This window comes from Rhinopithecus roxellana, chromosome 9, assembly GCF_007565055.1.
Source record: "Rhinopithecus roxellana isolate Shanxi Qingling chromosome 9, ASM756505v1, whole genome shotgun sequence".
Taxonomy (NCBI): domain Eukaryota; kingdom Metazoa; phylum Chordata; class Mammalia; order Primates; family Cercopithecidae; genus Rhinopithecus; species Rhinopithecus roxellana.
Window position 1 is genome coordinate 128,032,009 of NC_044557.1, and position 25,504 is coordinate 128,057,512.

The window sequence follows — 25,504 nt, forward strand, 5'->3', positions numbered from 1 at the left end:
TATTAAACATCAATGATCGATTTTAATAATTATCAATGACACTATTAATAGGATACCATTATTAATTTTGGATAATTATTTTACATATATGATTATGCATGCTTAAAATTAATTATTGATATTAATGTCATTTAACAATATTATTAGTTCTTAATATGAATCATTACTTTATTACCAACATCTCTTAGTGTTGATTTAAGCAGCATTAATTGCTGACATCATTATTTTATTATTAATAGTGTTATTAGTATTTATTATAGTGATATTAATATTAATACTAATCATTAACATTTTAACCAGTATTATTTTTACTATCTTTTTATGATTATTAATATAGATGATTAATTTTTATACTTATTAATATTAATAATAGACTTGTTCCTGATATCTGGCGGGGAGAGGACGATATTACTCCCAACATCGAAGAAAGTGTACACCCCTCTATGATGTTATTCTTAATACCCAGGGAGTAGAGGATGACGTTATTGAAACTATCGCAGTGAGTGTATATCCCCTCGGTCATCTTGTTTCTTATATCCTGGGTGGGAGAGGATGATATGACTCCCAATATCGCAGGGCGTGTAGACCTCCCCCGTGATATTGTCCCTAACATCCAAAGGTGGAGAGGATGCTATTCCGATTTTGCAGTGGGTGTACACCACCCTTGTGATATGATTCCTAATATCCAGGGAGCGAGAGGATTAGTCTCAATATTGCAGGAGGTGTACACTGTCTAGTGATATTGTTCCTAATATCCAGGGATGGAGAGGATATCACCCCCAATAGAGCAGGGGGTGTACACTCCTTCTGTGACATTGTTCCTAATAGCCAGCGGGGGAGAGGAAGATATTACTCCCAATATTGCAGGGGGTGTATACCTCCTTGTGATATTGTTCCCTATGTCCTGGGAGGGAGACGATGATACCAGTGGCAATATCGCAGGGGGTGTACACACCCACTGTGATATTGTTCTGAATATCCAGAGGGAGAGAAAATGATATGACTCCCAATATCACAGGGGGTGTACATCCTCCTGTGATATTGTTTCTTATATTCAGGGGAGAGGATGATATGACTCCCAATATCACAGGGGTTGTACACACCTCCTGCGATATTGTTCCTAAGATCCCGAAGGAGAGAGCATAATATTTCTCTCAATATCGTAGGGGGTGTACCCCTACTTTGTAATATTGTTCTTAATATCCACGATGGGAGACGATGATATGACTCCCAATATCGCAAGAAGTGTACAGCCACCTGTGATATAGTTCCTAACATCTAGGTGGGGAGAGGAAGATATTACTGCCCATATCACACGAGTTGTAAAACCCCTTCGATATTTTGCCTACAATCGTGTCGGGAGAGGATGATATTGCTCCCAATATCGAAGAAGGCGTACACCCCCCTGTGACACTATGCCCAATATTCACTTTGGGAGACGATGACATTATGCCCAATATCGCAGGGGATGTACACCCACCCTGGGATATTGTTCCTTATATAGAGAGGGGGAGAAGATGCTATTGTTCCCAATAATGCAGGGACTGTGGCTGTACACCCTTCCTGTGATACTGTTCTTAATATCCTAGGGAAGAGAGGATGATACTACACCCAATATTGCAGGGGGTGTATACCCATCCAGTGATATTGTTTTTAATGTACTCCACCTCCCCCCACCAGGGATATCATTTCTAATATCCAGGGGAAGAGAGGATAACACTATGCCCAATATTGCGGGGCAGTGTCACACCCTCTGTGATGTTGTTCCTAGTATCCAAAGGTAGAGACGATGATGTTACTGGCCATATCGCAGGGGGTTTACACCCTTCTGTGATATTGTTTTTGACATTCAGTGGGGGAGAGGATAACATGAATCCCAATATCGCTGAAGGTGTACAGACCCCTGTGATGTAGTTCCTAATGTAAGGGGAAAGAGAAGAATATTGCTCTCAATATCGCAAGGGGTGTAACTACCCTGCCCCCTGTATGTTGCTCCTAATATGCAGTGGGGTGGAGACTGATAGTACTCCCAATATCCCAGAAGGTGCACACACACCTGTGATCTAGTTCCTAATATCCAGCGGGAAAGAGGTTGATTTTACTTTCGATATTGCAGTGGGTGTACGCCACCCCCAACCCTGGGGTATCATTCCTAATATCCAGGCGGGAAGAAGATGACATGGCTGACAATCTCGAAGGGGGTGGACAACTCTTCTGTGATATGGTTCCTGATATCCAGGGGGTGATTGAATGATATTACTCCCAATAAAGTAGGAACCGTACAGCCACCCTGGGATTTTGTCCTTAATAACCACAGGGGAGAGATGATATTACTAACAACATTGCAAGGGGTGTACACCCCTCCTGTGATATTGTTTCTTATATCCGGGAAAAGAGAAGATAGTATTACTACCAATATTGAAGAGATATACAACCCCCATGGGATATTGTTCTAAAGATACAGGTTGAAATAGGATGAGACTCCATCCAATATAACAAGGGGTGTACACCCCGCCTGTGATATGAATCGTAAAACCTACAAGAAGAGAGAATAACATTGCTTCCAAAAACACACGGGTTGTACACCCACCCTGTAATATCGTTCCTGTCATCTAAAGGAAGAGATGATGATACTACTCCCACTACTGGAGAAGGTACACACCCCCCTGTGATATTGTTCCTCATAACTTGTGGGGGAGAGCATGATATTACTTCCAGTATGACAGTGGCTTGACACCCAGTCTGTGATATTGGTTCTGCACACCAACTCTGTGCCCCTCGTTTCCCATGCGTTCTCTCCTCACTTTTGGAACCTCAGGGGAGGCTTTGTCTTTGGTTACAGATGAAGAGACGAAGGGTCTGAGAGGTTAAGCAAGTTTGTTACTGGAAAGGGTCCCGATCCAGACCCCAAGAGAGGTTTCTTGGATCTCACAGAAGAAAGAATTTGGGGCGAGTCCAAAAAGTGTAAGCAAGTTTATTAGGAAAGAAAAGGAATAAAAGAATGGCAACTCTGGCTGGGCTCAGTGGCTCACTCCTGTAATCCTATAACTTTAGGATGCCGAGGCAGGTGGATCACCTGAGGTGAGAAGTTCGAGACCAGCCTGGTCCAACATGGCAAAACCCTGTCTTCCACTAAATACAAAAAATTAATTGGGCGTGGTGGCAGGTGCCTGTAATCCCAGCTACTAGGAAGGCTGAGGCAGGAGAATCGCTTGAACCCAGGAGGCAGAGGTTGTAGTGAGCCAAGATCACGCCACTGCATTCCAGTTCGGCCAACAGAGCGAGACTCCATCTCAAAAAAAAAAAAAAAAAAAAGAATGGCTGCTCCATAGGCAGAGTGGCCCCAAAGGCTGCTGGTTGCCCATTTTCATGGTTATTTCTTGATCATACGCTAAACAAGGGTTGGACTATTCATGAGTGTTCCAGGAAAGGGGTGGGCAATTCCCAGAACTGAGAGTTTCTGCCCTCCCTTCTGAGACCATGTAGGGCAACCTCCAGATGTTGCCATGGCACCTGTAAACTGTCTTGGCGCTGGTGGGAGTGTCTTGTAGCAGCTAATGCATTATAATTAGCACATAATGAGCCGTGAGGACAATCAGAGGTCACTCTCGTGGCCATCTTGGGTTTGGTGGGCTTTGGCCGACTTTACTGCAACCTGCTTTATCAGCAAGGTCTTTATGAGCTGTATCTTGTGCCGACCTCCTATCTCATCCTGTGACTAAGAATGCCTAGCCTCCTGGGAAGGCGGCCCAGCAGGTCTCAGCCTCCCTTTACCCAGGCCCCATTCAAGATGGAGTCGCTCTGGTTCACGTGCCTCTGACAAGTTGGCCTGGGTTGAGTGTTCCCTAGTGTGTGGTTGTTGGAGCTGTTCCTAGGAGTAAGAGGTATTGTCAGTAGGAAACAGGCCTCTGTTAGCCCTGGGGCTGGCACTCTGCCCCAGTATGTCGGCCTCATTTTAGTGGTGACAAAACTGGGGCTCAGAGACATCAACTCCCTCACCCCGAACACCCAGACTGTGCGTGGTGGGCTGGGGTTTGAATGTGGGCTTGAAGACCCATCATCTCCTCTGGTCCCCCAGTCTCTGCTGCCCAAGAGGAACAGAATCCCAGGATCCAGTCCCCTCATGGCACCAGCCAGGGTGGGTGGAGATGGGGAGGCACAGATCCAAAGCCCCCGGACTCTGAGGCAGGTCGAGGGCCGAGAGCAACGCGGACCTGCGGACCCCACCCAGAGAAGAGTGGCTGCAGGCCCGGCCCAGCAGGCAGGAGGGTCTGTGTCCTCAGTAAACGTGACGGTGCTTCCCGCTGCTCCAGCCAGGCCGTGCTGTCTTCACGTTTCCAATCACGCGGCCTCCTCTCCAATTCCCAAACTCAACCCACAGAGACCGCGATCTGGGGTCCAGGTGAGGTTTGTCAGCAGCTCTGACCTGCTGCTTCCCGCCAGCCCTGCGGCCGGTTCTGGAAAGCTCTCTGCTGCCCCCTGGTGGGGAGGCTCGGCGCAGGGCTGTGGCTACAAGCATGGGGTCCCAGAACGTCCTGACTCTGTCACCTCTGCTGGGTGGAAAACCAACCCAGGACTGAACCAGTGACACCTGTGGCGCTCCCAGAACCTCCTGGCTCTGTCACCTCTGCTGGGTGGAAAACCAACCCAGGACTCAAGCAGCAGATGGGTGCCTGATTACTTATTATCAGAGCTCCGCCCACTGGCAAGTCTCTCTCTGGGTCTCAGTTTCCCCTTCCATTAAGCGAGGGGCTTGGGGGATACCAAGGAGAGGTAACAGCTTAGTGAGGATGGGAGGTTTCTTCTGGGGAGATGAACACGTTTTGAAACTACATGGCGTGATTGGTTGCACAGGACTGTGAATGCACAAATGCCACCACATTATTCGCGTTGAAATAGTTAATTGCATGCGATGTGAAAGTCACCTCATTTAAAGTGTTTAAAAGAGGGGCCTGGGAGAGTGCAGTGTATGTGAGAATCACGTGGGACACCCACAGTCTCTGAACCTCGGTTTCCTTGCCATAAACTGACAAAGAGACCGTGTGAGCTGTGTTCCCTGGGGCCAAGAGATTCCAAGAAGGAAAACCTGGGATTCCAGGGACTGGGATGAGGGCCGGGGGCCGGAGGGGGAGGGGGTATGTGGGGACGGCTGGGGAGCAGCCCAGATAAGCCTTTCAATACTGGGTAGCAGCGTCTACACAGGCGGAGATCCCTGCATTTCACTTCCCGCAGGGCTGACCGGTGGCCAGAGGTGGGACTGGCCAGGCTCGGCCCAACCAAGTCTGGGAGCAGACGACACTGAGTGAGGGATCCCCGGGGCCACCCTCACTGGCCTGTGGCTCTCCTGACACAAGAGAGGTCCAGGAGCTGACCTTGGGTCCTAATGGGGGACACCTTCCTGGCTGCAGGCTGGCAGGGTGGTGTGGTGGTCAGTACTGGGCTCTGCGTCTCCGCCCCTACCTGCTGTGTGATGGTGGGCCAGACACCTAACCTCTCTGTGCCTCTATTTCTTCAATGGTGAACAGGGACACGAGCAGCCCCCACATGCGGGCTCAGTGGTCTGAAGGATAAAGGCAAGGGCGGCACAAGACCTACAGCAAGAGCTCTGAGCAGGGAGAGCAGGGAGCTGCCCAGGGAGTTCTACCACCATCTCCCCTCTGGCCGCCGAGGAAACCGAGGCTCATGGTGACCTGGCCCAGGTCTGTTGGACTCAGGGTCCTTCTCATCCCCAAGATCAGAGGGCTGTCACCATGGAAGGAGCTGGCACCTAGACACAGCCCAGGAAGCACACAGGGAAGGATGCCCTGGGGACTTTGGTATGTTATTGCAAAAAAAATTTATTGCTATATAAACCCTGCTTTCATGCCTCCATTTCCCAGAAAATGAGCCACAGGAGACACCAGGAGAGGCAGGAGACCATCTTCCTTGCACAAAACCCACTCCCTCGGATGCTGTCCTCAGCGAGGGTGGCTGGGGGCCAAGCAGAGGGCCCACCCGCAGAGTGGCAGAGGAGGCAGGTTGACCCTGTGGACGTTGAGCTCTGTGGCAAAGGTCCTGGCCTTCTGGTAGAAGAGGAGCGACTTCTCACGGTCCAGGAGGAAGTTGTGGGAGATGGTGGCCGGCTGCGTGGAGATCTTCAGCTGTGCCTTCTTGTTGCCCAGGTCCACGGTGGCTGCCAGTGCCAGCTGGTAGTACCCAGCTGCATCAAACGGGGGTCCTGAAGGGGACAGGTCATGCTCAGCAAAAGGGGGACTTGGAGCCCGTCTTCCCAGTGGCTGTTCCTGTCTCCAGGTCATTCCACATGTCCAGCCAATGCTGGCTCACCCCATGAGCCCTGAAGCCTGTGACACTGCTGTGGTCTCAGCTGCAGGAGGTGGGGACGACCCTGACACCCTTGGAAGCCTTCCTGACTGTCCCTACGCTCCACTCACCCCAAGCCTCCTGCCCCAGTCCCACCCTCTCTGCAGGCAGTGGCTGCTTTCCCCATGGGCTGAGGTCAGGGCAGATCCTGCCTGCTCTGAGAGTTCCATGCAGGACCCGTGGCTCCAAGCCACAGCAGGGGCACAGCGTTGAGTGACCCAGGCTCCCCTCTGGCCCCTGTCCATGCTGACCATTTCCAGGCCCTCCATGGGACAGGCCGGGTACAAAACCATCTCACAGGTGTCCTCTCTGGCAATGTTCCCTGAAATATTGACGGAGTGTGACTAAGACATCCACTCCCATTTTCAATGAATCTTTGGCTCAAACTCACCATCCCTGGGTTGGGATGCCGTCTCCCAGACCTCCACCTTGACCCTCCCATCCCCCACCCGGCCTCTCCCCAGGCGCCTCCTCCACATGGGGGTCACTCAAGGGACCTCTCTAAGACCCATGCCTGGCCTGTCCCTCTTTACCATCTCAAGATGGTGCCAAGGACAAAGTCCAAGATGCAGCAGTCCATTCCCTCACTGCCCCACCCCACATACAGAGCAAGGGCATGAGAAGGCCCCGAGTCACCGCCACTGCTCATCCAATGCCCCCGGCCCAGCCGAACCCTGGACTCTGTGCTGGGTGCATGGCTGAGCCTAACGTCCTTGCTCCCAGTCTGAGGGACCTGGGAGTGAACACTGACCACAAAGGTGGCCCGGGCTGTGGCAGAGGGAAGCCCAGGAGGCCCCAGACTCAGCCGGGGGTGGAAGGCAAAGGCTTCCTGAAGGGGTGGGGGCATCCTAACTAAACAGGAAGGAGCCAACCAAAGCATATGTCTCTGCGTGTGCCTGTGCGTGTTTGTGTACCTGTGTGCATGCCTGTGTGTGCGTGTGCCTGTGTGCATTTGCATGTGCCTGTAGTGTGTGCAACAGCTAGTGAGTGGCAGGTTGAGCCAGGATACATCTAATCCACCCTATTCCAGGGCTTACTCTCACGTGTAGACTAAAGGGGACCCCATTTTAGAGGCAATCGGCAAAGATGCCCATTTACCCCTGCCTCTCTGCCAGCCTTCCAGGCCCCATCCAGCCCGGCTTTTTCTCCCACTCCTCTGGGCCCTGGGTCCAGAGCCTCCTATAAAAGGAGGAGGGTGTGGCCTCGGAAAGACAGCTGCCCTTGGGGAATTCCGAGGGGGCCTCCCTGTGGGAAGCTGGCCTGGGCTGACAGCATAGTCACGATGAGACCCAGAGGGCTGTCCATGGGAAGGAGGTGAAGGAGGCCTCTGCCCCTCGACCCCAACCATGGACTTTGGCCTCTCAGGTACTACTTGGCCCTTTCCTTCCTCCCGGGCAGGCGGAGTGGGCGGCAGGCTTCACCAAGAGAGATAAAGGCCTTTTCTGGGAGGCCCGTCCCCTGGGTCTCAGGCGAGCCCCTGAGTGGTGAGCAGCATCCCTCTGGGTCTGACACCTGGCACCTCCCTGTCTGGCTGGGACTTCGGAGGCCACAGGGACCGCTTCTGACCATCAGGTGTCGCCAGCACTGGGCGGGGGCCTCCCAGACAGCCCCAGGCCTGTGGTGGGGGATAAGGGGCGGAGTCTTAGGGCTGCCCCAGCTCCTCATGTTGTTCTAAGGCCCCCAAGATCTCGGCCCCTGGACTGCAGGGCCCTGGTCCCTCAGCCCATAAGGAGCACTGACGTGGTGCCAGTGCGATAGCTGAGGAGGGGCGGTGTCTGCTGGGCAGAGTGGTGGAGACACCCCAGGTCTGAGTCTGCCAGTCCCAGCTCTCCACCCCTGCAGGGCTGGGGGCAGAGGGAGCACAGCACCTCCCCTCGAGACAGACCTGACCCAGCAAGGCCTCAGCCTGCCTGGCTGGGACCCCGGCCCACTGCACCTGCCATGAGCTGGGGTTTCCCTGTCTGTGAACCTGACGGTAAGACACCGGTCCCACCCCACCCTTCCTGGGTAATGTGAAGATTCAAGGTGTCTCGGGACTCCAGGAAGGAGTTGCTCAGTGCAGGCTGGCACCCTGGGCAGGCTTCCTAGAGGAGGCACCAGGATTTGGGTTGGATCTTGCAACGTGGATTCAATGTGAGGATGATGCCATCCTCCAAAATGTCCTTCTCCCAACCCTGTTTTGTTAAATGCAACTTGACACTTGACTGTCGAGACTCAGCTTTGATGTCACCTCCTCCAGGAGGGCCCCCCTGACTACAATCCCCCTTCTTTACCCAGAGGCCACCATTGCCCGCTCATGTGTCAGCCTCCCTGGCTGAGACTGAGTTCTTGAGGGTGGGGCCTGGCCAGCTTGGGAGCTGGGTCGTATCTGCTAACTTTGTCGGCTCCTCTAGCCAGGTGCAGAGCTCCAGGGAGGTCACTAGGCCATTCCTAAGGAAGGCTGGAACCCAGGCCTCTGGGGTCTGGGTGGAGATCCCACTCCAAGGGGGCCGGGAACACCTCGAGCCCTGCCCCTCCCACCTACCTTCAGGTCGTAGAAGATGATGTCACCGAGCACCAGGTACACCTTCACGTAATAGAGGGTCTCCTCATGGAACTCCAGCGGTGAGTTGCAGAGCTACAGGGCCTTGAGGTAGAAGTGCTCCGCCAGCTCGCCATGGCCCAGCCGGTGGTAGGCCACGCGCTCGTTCAGCCAGTCCCCTGGGGTGCAGGCCAAAGGGGCAGGTGTGAGGACGTGGCTCCCTGGGGCAGTCAGGCACAGGCCCCTCAGGAGCAGGTATGCAGGCCCTGGGCAGCACCTGGCTTGCCTCCAGGCACCTGCGGTCACCGGGACAGCTCTGGCCAGTCCCTTCCGGGTTCCCAGACTCACTTTCCCATCTGCAAAGCAGAACTAATAAGGCCTGCCCCTGTCTACTGTGAGGCTTTGGCAAAGTCGGACTTGGATGGCCCAGCTCTGCGCCTACACACAGTCACCTGCCTTTACTCACTGGTTTTAACCAGGGGAGCCCAAAAGCCATGCAGTCCAGGTGCTCCCGGGCACCCCGGCTCCATGCAACCCACAGATGTGACATCCGACTCCTCCTGGGTGTGTCACGATCAGTGCCCCCTACCTTGGGGAATCAGCTGTATACCTACTGTGTACTGGGCCCCAGGGCACAAGGCACGGGCATGTGGCCTGCCCAGGGTTCCCTGTCTCTGGAGGGGAACAGACGACCCTGGCACAACACCAGGGGATGCCCGGCCTTAAGGGGCAGACTGCTGGAAGGGGAACTGGGATTTTATCAGCCAGAGAGCCATGTGGTTGATGAGGGTGGGAAGGGCACAAGAGAAAGGGAATGTGCCACTAAGCCTGGCACATACAGGGACCAACGAGATGCCTGGCATGTCTGGAAGGCAGAGGGCACACTGGGCGGCCCTTGTGGTCAGCAGCGGGAGCAGGCAGAGGAAGCAGAGCTCAGTCAGGCAGGGAGCTCTGCACTGCATGAGAGATCTCGGGCTGTGCCCCACAGCCAGACGGGGAAGCCGGTTGTGCAGATCTGCCTGCCTGGACAGGAGACCAGGAAAATCCAGCAGCTGTTTCAGCTCCTGCCCTGCAGACCTGGAGGCTGGGCTCTGGCAAAGTGTGGGTCCTGGCAGGGTGGGGGCTCAGGGGACTTACCCAGAGTGATGCTGAATGCTAGGGCCATGTAGGCAAACTCCAAGTCCTCCTGGGGCTTCTCCAGTGTGGCCAGGAGTCACCAGCTTATTGCACAGCTGTAGCTGCAGCTCCACCTTGCGGTTGCCCGTAGTCACTGCCAGGACCAGGACCGGTCCTACCACACAGGCAGGTGGGGTCAGGTTTCCCGCAGCACCCACCTTGCCCAGCGCCTTCCTCAGAGCTCAAACATGTGCTTGGAGCTTCCCATGCCCCTGCTACCCCTGCACCTCAAAACAGCTCTGTGCTCTGGGATAACACACAGTTCAGACACCCAAGTTGGGGGCTGAAGAGTCAACAACTTGGACACCCAAGTAGCCCATCCAGCTACACCCGGCAGCCTCAGACCAGCCTCTCCCACCTGGGCACTGGGGGTCTGACTGGGGGGAGCCAGCACTCCTCTCTGCTCTAAAAACACCACATTTATCTGTGCCCAGGGCTGAGCCACACCGTGAGCTCAGAGGAAGGGAGAAGCCATCCCACTTCGGGTGCATGCAGACCTGGGCCTCCCACTGACATGCTGTGTGTCCTTTGACATGTCCCTGTGCCTCGCTGAGCCTCAGTTTCCTCATCTGGACGATGGGGACACGAATTCCCGCTCATGGTTGCTTGAGATCATCAGGTACAAGGGTAGAGCCATTGTCACGTCCAGGCCCCGAGCGTTTGTCCCGGGCAGGGGCACGGTCAATTTCATTCCAGGTGAGACCACTTGGAAACTAAGTATGTGCATGGGTGGCCCTGCCTCCAGGCGAGAGGCCTCTGCCCTGCCACACCTGTGCCTCTGCCCTCCAGGCGCCCCCCTGAGGCTCACTCACATCAGCCCACAGGCCAGCTCACCCAGTAGAAGGACATGGCTTTCTCCCGCTCCCAGGCCCCATTGAAGAAGATGTCTCCAGCTTACCTCAAACAGCTCTAGCCCCAGGTTGGGGTCACCTGTGTACACGACCACATTCTGTGCCACCTGAAAGGAGGCAGAAGTTCGCTCAAGACCCACACCTGGCAAGGTGGCCAAGCCCACCTTTGCCAGCCTCCTTCCTCTCACACACTACAGGTACACCTGAGCATTTTTCAGACCCTGTGCATTAGGGCTGTCCCCACCACTGGCATGAGGACAATGAACTGATGCACCTGAGTCCCAGGAGGTGACTGAGCAGCTGCAGCCCAGGATCCTGACACCTGTGAATCCTACCATCAGGGATAGCCCTAGCCCACTCCCCCTGCACTCAAACCAGTCTCCGTGGCCCCCAGATTGCTGGGAGCCCATCCCCTGGCTCCTTTCTGCGTTGCCACATCCCTGCCACATCAACAGTGTTTGTGGGTGGGCCTGGTCCCCTCTTGGCCATGAGCTCTTGATCCCTCTCCTCAGCTCAAGGAGGTATACAGCAGGTGCTCAATAATGAAAGCTTCATCAGGCTCGTGGGCTTCACAATTTGTTCCAGATCACACTGTGTTTGGGAAAGCCTCTGAAAACAGCCACTATGATAGATTCATTTTGTAAGGAGATGTGCCACGTGTCGCTTGGAGCAAGTTCTTCTGTGTGTTAACTGGGTGGTCACATTATTTGAGCATGTGCTGTATACCAGCAGGTTCTGGACACTGTGAGGGGCCGCGCCTCTGCCCTCAGGGAGAAGATGCTGGCCACTGGGGGAGGAGGTGAGGGAACCAGTTGGAGGGAGTGGAAAGGCACACAACAGGTGCTCAGCAGTGGCTTAGGAATGAGTGGATGGATGGATGAATCGATGAGATGTAGACACATGGATGGATGGATGTGTGGATAGATTAATGTTTGGATGGATGAATGGATGGATGGGTGAGTGGAATGATGTGTGTATGTCTGTGTGTCTGTATGGGTGGGTAGATAATGTATGGATGGGTGGAAGGTAGAGGATGTATGTACATATGGATGGATAGATGGTGGATAGATGAATGTATGGATAAACAAATGGACAGATAGATGAATGGAGGGATGGATTAATAGGTAGATTGGTGGGTGGATGGATGAGGGATGGATGGACGAACGGTGAATGGATGGATGATGGATGGATGGGTGGATGGATGAAAGCACGGATGGATGATGGATGGATGGATGAATGGATAAATGGATATATGGATGGAAGGATGAACAGGTGAATGGATGGATGATGGAAGGATGAATGGACAGATGGATGGAACAGGTGAATGGATGGATAGATGAGTGAATGGATGGATAAAAGGATGGATGAATGATGGATGGACAGATGGATGATGGATGGAAGGATGAACAGATGAATGGATGGAAGGATGAACAGGAGGTGATTGGATGGTTGATAGAAGGATGGATGATGGATGGATGGATGAATGGATGGATGAATGGTGGATGAATGGATGGATGAATGGTGGATGGATGGAAGGATGAACAGGTTAATGGATGGTTGATGGAAGGATGAATGGACGGATGGGTGGATGAACAGGTGAATGGACGGACAGACGGGTGAATGGATGGATGACAAAAGGATGGATGATAAAAGGATGGATGTATGGATAAATGGATGGATGGATGGAAGGATGAACAGATGAATGGATGGATGATGGAAGGATAGATGGATGAATAAATGGATGAATGGAAGGATGAACAGGAGGTGAGTGGATGGATGATGGAAGGATGGATGGATGATAAATGGATGGATATATGGATGAATGGATAAATAGATGAATGGATGAATGATGGATGGATGGAAGGATGAACAGGTGAATGGATGGATGATGGAAGAATGGTTGGATGAATGGATGGACAGACGAACAGGTGGATGGAGAGTGGCTGAATGAATGGATGATAAAAGGATGGATGGACGAATGGATGGATGGATGGATGAATGGAATGATGAACAGGTGAATGGATGGATGATAGAAGGATGGATGGATGGAAAGATGAGCAGGCGAGTGGATGAATGATGGATGGAAGAATGAACAGGTGAATGGATGATGGAAGGATGGAAGAATGGATGGACGGATGAAGAGGTGAATGGATGGATGGATGATAAAAGGATGCATGATAAATGAATGGATGGATGGAAGATGGTTGGATGGATAATGGAAAGATGGATGGAAGGATGGATGGATGGATGAAGAGGTGAAAGGATGGATGGATGAATGGATAGATGGATGAACAGTTGGATGGATGGATGGACAGGCGAATGGATGGATGATAAAAGGATGGATGGATGATGGATGGATGGATGGATGCCTGGAAAGACGAACAGGTGAATGGATGGATGATGGAAGGATGGATGTATGTATGATGGATGGATCAATGGAAGGACCCACAGGTGTATAGGAAGATGATGGAAGAATGGATGGATGGATGGATGATGGATGGATGGATGGATGATGGATGGATGGATGGAAGGATGAACAGGTAAATAGATGACGGAAGGATGAATGGATGGGTGGATGGACAGAGAGTGAACAGCACAGGGGTCCTCCTGCATCCCTTGCCACTCACCTGGATGTACAAATCCACCAGCTCGCTCTGCCGCAGGATGTAGATCTTCCCTGCTTGCAGCCAGGCATGCGCCTCCTTCTCTTTCTTCTGGAAGTCAATGAAAATCCTCAGACTTCGTTTGGTGTAGTCTAGAGCGGATCTGTAGGCCCTGGAATCAGACACAGGTGTCAGAACAAGGGCTCTCATCCTCCTGGAACCAGTCTGCCTTTCCCGTGGGTCTGGTGACAGATGAATCTGGCACGTGGGGACTGGGAACGGCCCTCTTGTGTGTGCAGTGTTCTGCCCTTCCCAGGCTGCTGGGAGGGCCAAGGTGAACACACACGGCATGGAAAAGATGAAGGACATCCTTCTGAGGGAATCGAGCATCATGCTGCCCTGTGGCAGGAGGAGTGTGCTAGTCCATCTCCCCTGCCTCCCAGACATGGCCTGTGTCTTCTCCAGACGCACCAGGAGCCGTTAGTGTTCAGAGGCTATCTAGGCCAATGGTTCTCAAGGTGTGCAGGCATCACAGTCACCCGGAGGCCTGTCCTTATAGCTTGCTGGCCCTGTCCCCAGAGCTTCTGGCTCCACAGGCCTGGGGCAGGACCTAGAACTCCCACTTGCCACAAACTCCTAGGTGACATGGATGTTGCTCTGCTGGTCCAGGGGCTACACTTTGAGAAGCATGGCTCTAGCACACTGGCCCATTTTCCTTCTGTGAACCTGAGCCCAAGACTGGAGCCAGTCTCCCAGGTCCCCATGGAATCTGGCTCCTTCCCTGCTCTCTCAGTAGGTCTGACACTCGAGGGGGTGTGACTGCTGCAATGTCACTGGGCCCTAAGGGTGGGGTGGCCAGGGCCATGGTTACCCCACCAGGTCAGGATGCTCAGGGGAAGCCGAGTGGGCCACATATGGGACGTGAGACCTTGAAACCCTGCCCCAGGGAAGCATGTGACACAACTGGCTCTGTCTTCTGTGGGAGAGAAGCCACAGGTGGCTGCTGTGGTCACATTTAAGGGGACAGATGAAGGTCAGGAGTGAAGACTCGGGGCAGGCAGGTCAGATGACAAAAGCCACCATAGCAGGAAGAACAGCCCAGAGTGCACGTACTGCCTCTGCTGGGGTTGAGATGACCTTTGACCCAACAAGGGAGGCTCAAGCTGGGACTCACGGGCCAGCAGCAGCCCTGGGACGACCCCAGGCCCAGCAGCTCAAAGCATCTGATGCCAAGGAACCAAATGATCAAAAGGGAAGGGGCTGATGGGGCCCTGGACCAGCTTCCCTGTGCCCTCCTCCCTGCCCTGCCTGCCCCCACCTCCACCACTGCAAAGCCAGCCCTCACCGCTTGGTGCCCAGGGACAGGTAGAGCTGACTGATGGTCTCCACGAGCTGCCCCCTCCAGCACCTTGTCGGCCACCTTGCGGGCCAGGGAGAGCTGGAGCTCGTGGTAGAGGACACACTGGGCCTTGCTGGGCATGACGACGCTGTAGAAGTAGCACAGCCGCTGGACGGCCCACAGCTGGCCTGGGCAGAAGACAAAATGGAAGACGTTAGTCTCCCAGCATCGAAGCGAGGCTGGCTGGGCTCGGAGGCCCCTGTGCCGTGCTTGCCTCTTTCACACCTCTGTGAGCCTGGGCCCCATAGGCGGGGAGCCTGAGCGCAGACAGGCCATGCACCCATGCCAAGGCAGATGCCGAGCACACCGTGACATGGGCACAGCTTGGTGCAGATGCTCATGGTAGAGGCCGGCCTTCTTTACAACTCCCAGGGTCGAGGTCCTGGCCAGGCTCGGCCGCTGCACCAGGCCATCTATTTCTGCTTCACAAATCCCCTCTGGCCAGGACCAGGGCTGCCTTCAGCCTGAGCTGATGAGGCCAGGGGCACAAGTAGCCCCTGTCACAGATGGAACCCTGAGAGAGCAAAGCCAAGCGTCATGTCTGCCACACACGGCATCATGTTGGGGGAATGGGGTTCAAAGCCGGCCCCTGGCATTCCCACACATGCTTCTCTCATGCAACCAGGCTCCAAACCCACAGGCTCACTGGCCTCTCCCAAAGCCAGGGCGCTGGGAACGGCGGAAAGTTTCTGGTTTTCTAGTGTCAGAAACATTCCAGAGATTAACACTGGAAACCAGGTACGCCGAATGGACATCTGTCACACATGCCACCCAACAACAGCTGAATACACAGTCCTCTCGAGCACCCATGGGACATTCCCCATGACAGACCATGTGCCAGGCCACAAAACGAGCCTCAGTGAGTGGAGAAGGACTGAGACCAAAGCAGAGGTGCTCTTCAGCTGTACTGGCACGAAACTGGAAATCAACAGTGAAGGAAATGTGGGAAATTCAAAAATATGTGGAAATTACACACTCCTAAACAACCAGTGAGTCAAAGAGACCATCAGGGAAACCAAAAACTAATTTGAGAAGAATGCAAACAAATGCACAGCCCGGGCCAGCACGGTGGCTCACACCTGTCATCCCAGCACTGTGGGAGGCCGAGGCGGGAGGATCGCTTGAGTCTAGGAGTTTGAGATCAGCCTGGGAAACATGGTGAAATCCCACTTCTATAAAAAAAAAAAAAAAAAATACAAAAATTAGCCGGGTGGGGTGGTGCACGTCTGTAATCCCAGCTACTTGGGAAGCTGAGGCATGAGAATGGCTTGAACCTGGGTAGAAGTTGCAGTGAGCCAAGATCGCAACACTGCACCGCAGCCTGGGCAATAGAGCAAAACTCTGTCTTTAAAAAAAAAATAGCACAGCGTATCAAAAACTCCAAGATGCAGCTAAGGCAGTGCTGAAAGGGAAATTTATAACTGTAAATGTCTACATTCAAAGAAAGAAGAAAAATCTCAAATCAAAAACCTAACCTGCCACCTTGAGAAACTAGAAAATGATCTAAACCCAAAGCGAATAAAAGGAAGAAAATAATAAACATGAGAGTGGAAATGAGAAGTAAAAATACAGAGAATGGAAAAACAAAAGAGATAATCAACAGAACCAAAAGTGGGTTTTTTGAAAATAATAACAAAATTGACAAATCTTTCACCAGACTGACCAAGGAAAGAAAGACAGGACACAAATGACTAAAATCAGAGACTGAGCACCATGGCTCACGCCTGTCATCCCAGCGCTTTGTGAGGCCGATGTGGAAGGATCGCTGAGGCCAGCATTCAAGACCAGCCTGGGGGAACATGATGAGACTGCATGTCTAATAAAAATAAATAAATAATTAAAAACCCAAGTTTCTAAAATCAGAAATGAAAGAGGAAACATTATTGCCGACCTGACAGAAATAAAAGGATTCCATGAAAACACTACGAACAATTGTACACCAACAGATCAGACCATCTAGACACAACAGCCAAACTCCTAGAAGGACACAAACTGCCGAAAGTGACTCAAAAATGACCCCAAGTAAGCATGTGGGGTATCAGCCCCGCCTCGGTCTCCTCGACCATTCAGCGCAGGGTGGGGAGACAGGGAAGCATGATCCCCATTCCCTGGCCTGCATTTCCAAGTCTGAATCCCCCAGCACCCCGGGGAGGGCCTCGTAGGAGGAGGTGCCACGGGCTATTGTGCCAGGAGCCACCGGAGGCTGCAGTGGGGGCTGGGGCGCTGGGTTCCCGGAGGGTCTCCTTCCAGTCAGAGAACGCCCCTGGGGAAGAAGCCTGGGTATGAACCCCCCACCCCTCCTTGGGCAGATGTGTGGGACCGGGGCCCCTTCACACGGTCCTTTCCAAAATCTCATCCCTCCTAGGGCCAGGAGTGGGTGCCAGGCCTGTGCTGGGAAAATGGGCAGATTTGGCCACAGCCCCTGGGGCTCTGGTCCAGGCCACAGGAGGCACCTCTGAGTGGCTTCACTGTGCCATGACAAAGCGCTGCAAGGCAGAGGGGACCCACAACAGTATCCCTTGTCTCGGCCATTTCCCTGGACTCAGTTTCCTCATCTATCCTCTGCGGCTAGATTTCGGACAGCCCTGACCACCTAGTGTCTGTTCACTGCTCAGTCTGCAGTGACTGCTCGACAGCACTCCATGGCTCCCCAGTGCTCTTGGGGAAAAGGCCAAGCCACAGCCTGAGGCCCCAGGCCCTGCTTAGCTCTCCAGAAGAGCTTCTCACCATCCAGCACCGAGCCCACCCACTTCCAACTCCGCACCTCCCTGCATAAGCCCTGCTCACTCACCCCCGCTCACACCCCACTCATCCCTGCTCACACTCCCGCTCACTCACCCCCATCACACCTCCGCTCACTCACCCCCACTTGCTCATCCCTGGTCCTTCACACAGGCTACACCACTAGCCCCTCCCCCACCACCTATTATTTGACTGAATCCTCTCAACCCTCTGGTCCCAGACTAAAGAGGCTTCCCTAACCCAGGGCCAAGTGCTGCCCCGCCATCACGCCACTCACCCTTTTGTGGCTTCTCTGGCCTGAAGCTCACATTCCCACGCTCAGTCCCTGCCACCCGAGGACCCCACAAGCCCCATTTGTGGGTGGGGCCTGGCACACTCTGCACAACGAGCTACTTTTGTATGAACTGCTCTGCGGCTTTGGGCAATCACCCGCCCCTGTGTTCTCTGTGAAGTGGGATGACAGGTGCGCATACTGCCAACCTACCAAGCAGATAACACGTCCACAAGAAACGGCGTTCAGGGCCTGGCTCATGGAGGGGCCCCAAGTCCCAGCTCAGCAGAGCCTGCCTTGATCCCAGGGTCATGGCTAGGAATTCCCAGCATGCAGGACTTTCAGTGCTCAAGGCAGGGTGGTCCCGGGGCAAACCAGGAAGAGCTGGCTGCCCCAGTAGGGCACAGAGGGCCTGGCCCTGCATGGGAACCGCCTGTCTCCAGGGTGCTTGCCAACATCTGCTGCTGGCCACAACTCAGCACTTTCTATGGTGGAAAAACCACCACTTGTTTTTGAATCACAAACCCCAGGTGTGCCCTGACCCGAGTGGCCCTGGAAGGTACACAGGAGGGGCACTCACTCTCCACATGACCCATCTCCACAGCGACCAGAAGGGCCCACTAGTAGTAGCCCTTGCCCTGCTGGGCCAGGCCCTGGTGGGTGCAGAGGTGGCCCAGCTGCAGGAGCATGTGGGTGAAGTCCTGGCCACACTCACCGCAGAGCAGCCTCGAGAACAGCCGCACAGCACCCAGGAGGTAGTGCTGAGCACCCGCGTGCAGGCACAGGGTCCCGAAGTTGGCCACCACCACTGCCTGGTTCCTCTGCTGGCCCAGGTCCTGAGCCGCCCGCAGGGTGCGGTAGTAGCCCTTGGCTGCCTGCCTCGTCCGGCCCGTCCTCTTCAGAGCCATGGCCTCCACGTTGGCAATCACACCTTCCTGGTCCTCGCTGGCCACCACTGCATCCTGGAAAGACTGCAGGATGTTCAGCGCCACGAGGCTCTGCCCATGAAGCACGTGCAGCCAGGCCAGGGCCTCCAGGTGGTCCACGATGGCACGGACTCCGGCAACAGCACTGGCTTCTACCACCTGCATCATGAAGGTGATGGCTGGGCCGTGGTAGCCACGGTGGCTGTACAGCTGGACCAGGCTGGCATGGAGAAAGCCACGCAGGGCCTGGACTGTCCCCAGGGTTAGGGAGGCCAGCGTTCACCTGAGGTAGTAGGAAGTCTGGGTGGGGAGGCTGTGGGGCTGGAGGGCGTTCTGGAGCACCAGGTTCACGCTCCTCAGCAAGCCGGCCAGGAAGTCCCGTGTCCTCAATGAGGCCACCTTGACATAGCTCAGCACCAGGTGGGGCAGGCACTTGCGGCTGTAGATGTCAGCCAGGAGTAGGTAGCAGTCTGAGAGCCACGCAGCCTCTGGGGCTCCCGAGTCCCTGTGCAAAAGCAGCAGCTGCTCTAGGAAGGGCAGGGCCTCCTCGGGCTGCTTGAGGCGCGGGTGGTGCCTGGCCAGCAGGAAGCAGGCCCGGGCCTTGGCCTGCAGGCTCTGGCCACCCACCACCTGCCGCAGCACCAGCTGCAGGAGCTCCCCCTCTGCCTCGGTGCTGCAGATGTGGCCGGGCGTCCCCAGGAGCACCTGTGTGCACTTCTCCCGGTTCTGCTTCCGGTAAATGCTGGCCAGGTTAGCGTACACAGCCACCAACAGGAACAGGTCCCCGAAGCTGCCCTCCAGGGCCCCCAGTGCTTCCTCAAAGTACACCGGGGCCTGGGACTGCTTGAGCCTCCTGCTGCACAGCCATCCCAGGAGGAAGCAGAGCCTGGCTGGGGCCATGAGGAGGCCAGCTTTCTTGGCCGCCCCTCGGGCCTGTGCCAGGCGCCCAGTCAGTTCCTCCTCATTGCTAAAGCTGCAGAACACGCTACTCAGCCATGGCAGCGCCACATCATAGAGGCCACGGAAGCTGGCCTTGTACCCAGGGCGTTCAGGAACAGCAGCCGTGAGCTCAGGGCCTCTGGGTCCTTCCACTCGTCCTCAGCTTCCAAGCAGAAGGAGGGCTCCTCGGGGTCCTGCAAGCTCATGTTGCTGGATGCCGCACAGATACCCCAGGACGCTGGCTCCTGGGGGCAGCCTGGGCAGGTCTTGCATTGTTCCAGAACATTCTTCACCTTTGGCAGGGTCTCCTGTGGCTCCAGGCCCAGGCAAGGTGGAGGTATTTCTGTAAGTCACAAAAACACCTAGACAGATTAGAGTCCAGCAGTGAGTCCTTGGTCCACTGGGGGCAGGGTCCCCACATCCCCGCCCTCTGTGTCCCTGGCACAGCTTGCCATGAGCCCTTGAGAATTATGTGCAATGCAAACCCGGGGCCTGGAGCACGTAGGAACTCCGGCACTATGGGGACAGAGAGAATATGCAGGCCTGTGGCCCGACTCTCCTACGAAATCACCCTCCTCTCCTGCTTTGTTGCCCACCTGACAGCATGGTTTTAGGAGACTATGTCAGCTCAGTGATCCCTCAGAGATGCCTTTCCCTTTAGAAAGAATCAAAGCCTTCTAACTGGACCCATGTATATGCAGCACTACAACTACAAATGTAACTTCTGTTAGCATATTGGGCCCCCTGGTGGGGTACAGGAATCCATGAAATCCTCAACAGCCAATCAGAGCTATTGATCAGCTCAAAAACTGCTGTGCAAAATTGGTAAAGCCACCGACAGCACAGGACAGGGGTGTTGTACCCAAGTACCCAGCTCCATGCAGGGAAACGGATCATCCCTGCAGGAAGGATGGGAAAGCTTCCAGGCCCCTGTGGCCACCTTCACCTTGGATGGTCTGAAAACCTGAAGCCCACAGTTCCTAAAGGGTTAACAAAGGCCAGGCTGCTCAAGCAGCCCACTGGCACCTGCTGGCTTCAGTGGATTCCTAGCCAAAGCCCCCTCCCAGAGGTGAGCAAACGAGCACATTTCCTGTTGGAAAACCTGGGATGAAAGGAGGTATTACTGGGAAGGGAAAACCTAGATTTAAACAGACTCTGTTTCAAGCTCACATGTAAAAAATATTTTCAATACAAATCGCCTCCTTATTCATCTGTAAAGCCTTGGAATTAAAAACATAAACAAATATGATTTAGAGGCAAATGTCTGACTTGACTACACTAGATTAGCTAAGAAATCTCCCCCACCCGGCAGAGGCACACAGCCCCTCCCAGCCACTACCCTGGCCTCAGGGGCAGCTGGCAAGCCACGTGCCTTTGCTTCAGTGACTTTGGCAGAGGGTGGAACCACCCCCTCCCTGAGGCAAACCTACAACAGCCTTCCCTTCCCCACTGGCTCCCCTCAGGAAGGAGCAGACCCTTCAGGGACCTCAGTTGAGGCCCCTGCAACCTAAGGCTCTGAATTCTGCTACCTGCTGAGGGCAGTGTGGCCTCCCATCTCTGAGGCAGAGCACAAGGTGAACTGCAGCTTCTCCAGGTCATGAGAAAGGAACCCACAGCTACATGTGGGCCCCAGCAGTGGAAAGGATGCCCCACCTCGGTCGGGGACCAGGCGGGGGTCAGCATGTTCATTGGAAGAAGTGTGGGACCCCACGGCCTCCAGTGCCAGAGTAGACGGGAGGTTCAGGCCCACCTCAGGTGATGTCCCCCAAGCCCCCAGCCCACACCACAGAGGGGTGACAGCCGCGTCCAATGCCCACCGTACTCAGCTCTGTCACCTCCCCCGGCGTTACCCCAAGGCCTAGCTCATAACCAGAGGAAGCCTGAGCCACAGGCAAAACCTACCTTATTCCTATGGCTGCTCGGTCTCAGCTTCCTCTACTGAGTCTGGCAAGGGAGAAAAGAGAAGCAATCAACACCCCCAGCCAGCACCTCTGGTCCCATGTCAGGTTGAGCTGGGTGTCGGTGTTGCAGGGTGAGAGCATTGCAGGGTGCAGGGGTTGAAAGTAATATCATCCTCTTCCCTCCTGGATCATGGGAACAACATCACTGGGGGGTGTACACTTTGTGTGATATTGGGAGTAAAATCGTCTTCTGTGCCTTGGAATATTAAGGACAATATCACGGGGGGGCGTGTACATCTTCTGCAATATTGGGAATAATATTATCCTCTCTCCTCCTGCATAGTAGGAAAGATATCACAGAGTGGGTGTTCATCTCCTATGATATGGGGATTAATACCATCTTCTCCCTTTCCGGATATCAGGAAGAGTATCACACGGGGGTGTACAGTGTCTGCGATACCGGGAGTAATATCAGCCTCTCAGCCTTGGAATATTAAGAAGAATATCACAGGGTGGATGTACACCCCCTGCCATATTGTGAGTAATATCAGCCTCTCCCCTCCATGGATATTGGGAACAATATCCCAGGCTGGGTGTACGCTTCCTGCTCTATGGGGAGTCATATCATCCTCTCCCTTCCAGGATATTAATAACAGTATCACAGGGCAGGGGAACACAGTCTGCGATACTGGAATTATCATCATCCTCTCCCCCTCCGGATACTAGGAACAATATCACAGAAGAGCTGTACCCTCCCTGCGATACTGGGAATAATATCATACGCTTCTTCCATGAATATTAGGAGCAATATCACCGGGTGGCTGTCCTTTCATTGCTACGTTGGGAGTCATGTCATACTCTACCCCCCTGGATATTAGGATCAGTGTCACAGGGTGAGTCCACACCTACTGCGATATTAACACTAAAATCATGCTCTCTGTCCCTGGATATTAGGAACAACATCACAGGTAGGTGTACACCCCCTGCGGTATTAGGAGCAATAATCTGATTAATTAGTAAACATCAATGATTGATTTTAATAATTATCAGGCTGGTCTTGAACTCTTGACCTCACGTGATCTGCCCACCTCAGCCTCCTAAAGTTTTGGAATTACAGGCGTGAGCCACCGCACCCAGCCAACACTTCCTGACATCTCTTTTTGGACCTTAAATTTAGCATGCCCAAAACACACTTTTGATTCCCCCTGCTATAACCTACTCCTCTCATAGTCTTCCCGATCCCAATAACAGCATCTGTAGTCTTCCAGTTACTCAGGCCAAAATCCTTGACATCATCCTTAAAACTTCTTTTTCTCTCTCTTGTCATCCAACCCATTTAAACTCTCCTTTCAAAATATATGCCAGACCTAACCACTTCTCACCTTTCTCATCATTTCCAACCAGGTCCAGCCCTCATCATAGCGCTCTGGGTTACTGCAATTGCCAGGCACAGCGACTCACACCTGTAATCCCAGCACTTTGGTAGGCCAAGGCAGGTGGATCATCAGAGGTCAGGAATTCAAGACCAGCCTGGCCAACATGGTGAAACGCCTCTACTAAAAATACAAAAAATTAGCCGAGCATGGTGGTGGGTGCCTGTAATCCCAGCTATTTGGGAAGCTGAAGCAGAAGAATCACTTGAACTCAGAAGGCAGAGGTTACCGTGAGCCAAGATCGTGCCACTGCACTCCAGCCTGGGTGACAAGAGCGAAACTCCATCTCAGAAGGTTCAAAAAAAAAAACAGCCTCCCAACCCACCTCTCTCCTTCCGCCTTTCACCCTGCCCTGCATTCTACCTTCCATACTCAAACATTTCAGAAAAAAAAAAATTATATCCACAGAGAGAGAAAGAGAAAGTACAAATGGGGTGAAATGTTTGGGGAATCTGAGGGAAGAGCATATGGGAATTCTCTGTACTATTTTTGCAACTTTTCAATAGTCTGGATTATTTTGAATTCAAGAGTTAAAGAAAAAAAAGAAACAAAACAAAACACTATCTCCGTTTGTGAATCCATCCTGTCTTTCCCCTGGCAACTTAAGGCCACTCTCAACTAAGCACATCTAGTTTTTCATGAACACTAAAAGAACCCTTGCCTAGTTTTGACTTTCTGTGCTTGGCAGTAAAGTGTGTGTGTGTGTATTTCATATATATGTGTGTGTGTATATATGTGTGGTGTGTGTGTATATAGAGGGAGAAATATATATGTGTGTATATATATATAAATATATATTTTATATTTACAATGGTAATGTATATATATATAAATATGTGTGTGTGTAGATATATATAATGCATACCCCATAGCCTGTCCTTAACCAGTTCTAAACTTAGTCGGAAAAACACATACCTAAGCAGAGAATTTCAAAATAATATGATGAATATTTTGATAGAGGGATGTGTTGCTATGGAACACGCTGCTAAGACACAAAACCTCCTAGATAGGACAATGAATGAACGAAGTTTTGCACCTATAGGCACCCCCTCTGATATCCCCTAAACGTTTATAGTTATATGCATTTGCTTCCCCCAGGACCCCCGTTTCATAAGGGTTAGTCCTAGAGCCTAGCAAGTTCCTACTACAGCTGGCACACATATGCCATTCAAGAAACAGTGGCTGAGTGAATGATGAGTTAAGAACCATTTGTCAGCCAGTGCTCAGTAACACAACATGCACTGGTATGCAAATTATATTTTTGTTGAAAGCAAGGGCAGGATCACAAATTATCTTTCCAGAGAAAGCAAACCTCAAAAGCTTCTTTACCCTACTAAAGTGCATTATAAGAAGCTCCCCTTATATAAAAGAAAACCACATTCGTTATCAATGGCATGTAAACCTAAGAAGCCTCCGCCCCTGATGACATCTCTTCCATCCCCAGGGCTAGATAAAGGAGGTTCCGGAAACCCTGGTAGTTGTGAAGGTGGCTCCCAGCTCTGACAGTCTTGAACCCTGCGGGCATGGAGGTCACAATGCAGAAGAACAACAGAGGGAAGCATCATCAGGCTTCAAAAATGTTTGAACCAGCGACAGCAAATAGGCTGCAGCCAACTGAAAACACCAGAGATTCATGGTGGCCACCTGAGGGGTTGTGCTCTTAAAAAACAAAAATTAAAAATTAAAATTAAAAAATTAAAAAAGGAAGGGGTCAAGAATCCATCAGGTCTGACTGAGACGTGTATCAGTGACTAACACCACATATGGCAAAAGTACTCCGGTGTGCTTGCACTCCAGTGCAAGACTTCCCTCCTTGCACTAGGGGCCCAGGGCCAATGGACCTCTCCCTTACCTCTAGCCCAGTGCATTTTCAAGAACAGCTCCCAGACCCTGAAATATGTTCACTAAATGCACTGTTTCTTGAAATGATTGTAAATCACTTGGCTATAACAACAATTGTTTTAAAAGTGTTCTCTCTCTCAGGAATTGTTCCATAAGTTTGAACAAGCAGCTTTGCTTCTCTCTACTGCAATTCTATCATGTGCAAAATGTTAACAATTACTGTGTTCACCCATAGCATTGTTGTAAAAAGCCTTAAGATCCACTTCATGTAGCCTGTCTGGAGCACAGACCCTGTCACATGGTAAATGCCCACTGAAGGTGAGTTCTCTGTAGCTATTATTACCTAGCCCTCCAGCGAACAAAAGGAGTCGATCAGGTCTCATCGTATCATCATGAAAGGATGTCCATGTAGACTGCGCAGTGGGAGTAGGGGACTCAGTGTTTCTCAGGTACTATTTTGGTTTTTACAAATTGTACATGTATATTTGTAGGTACACTGAAAAAGATCTGAAAGGAAATACACCCAGTGTTAACAGTGAC

General features: G+C 52.8%; 1 pseudogene; it reads right to left on the minus strand.

Moving 5' to 3' along the window:
* Window positions 1–5,957: 5,957 nt before the first annotated feature.
* On the minus strand, window positions 5,958–25,347 carry LOC104675526 (annotated as a pseudogene).
* Window positions 25,348–25,504: the final 157 nt, after the last annotated feature.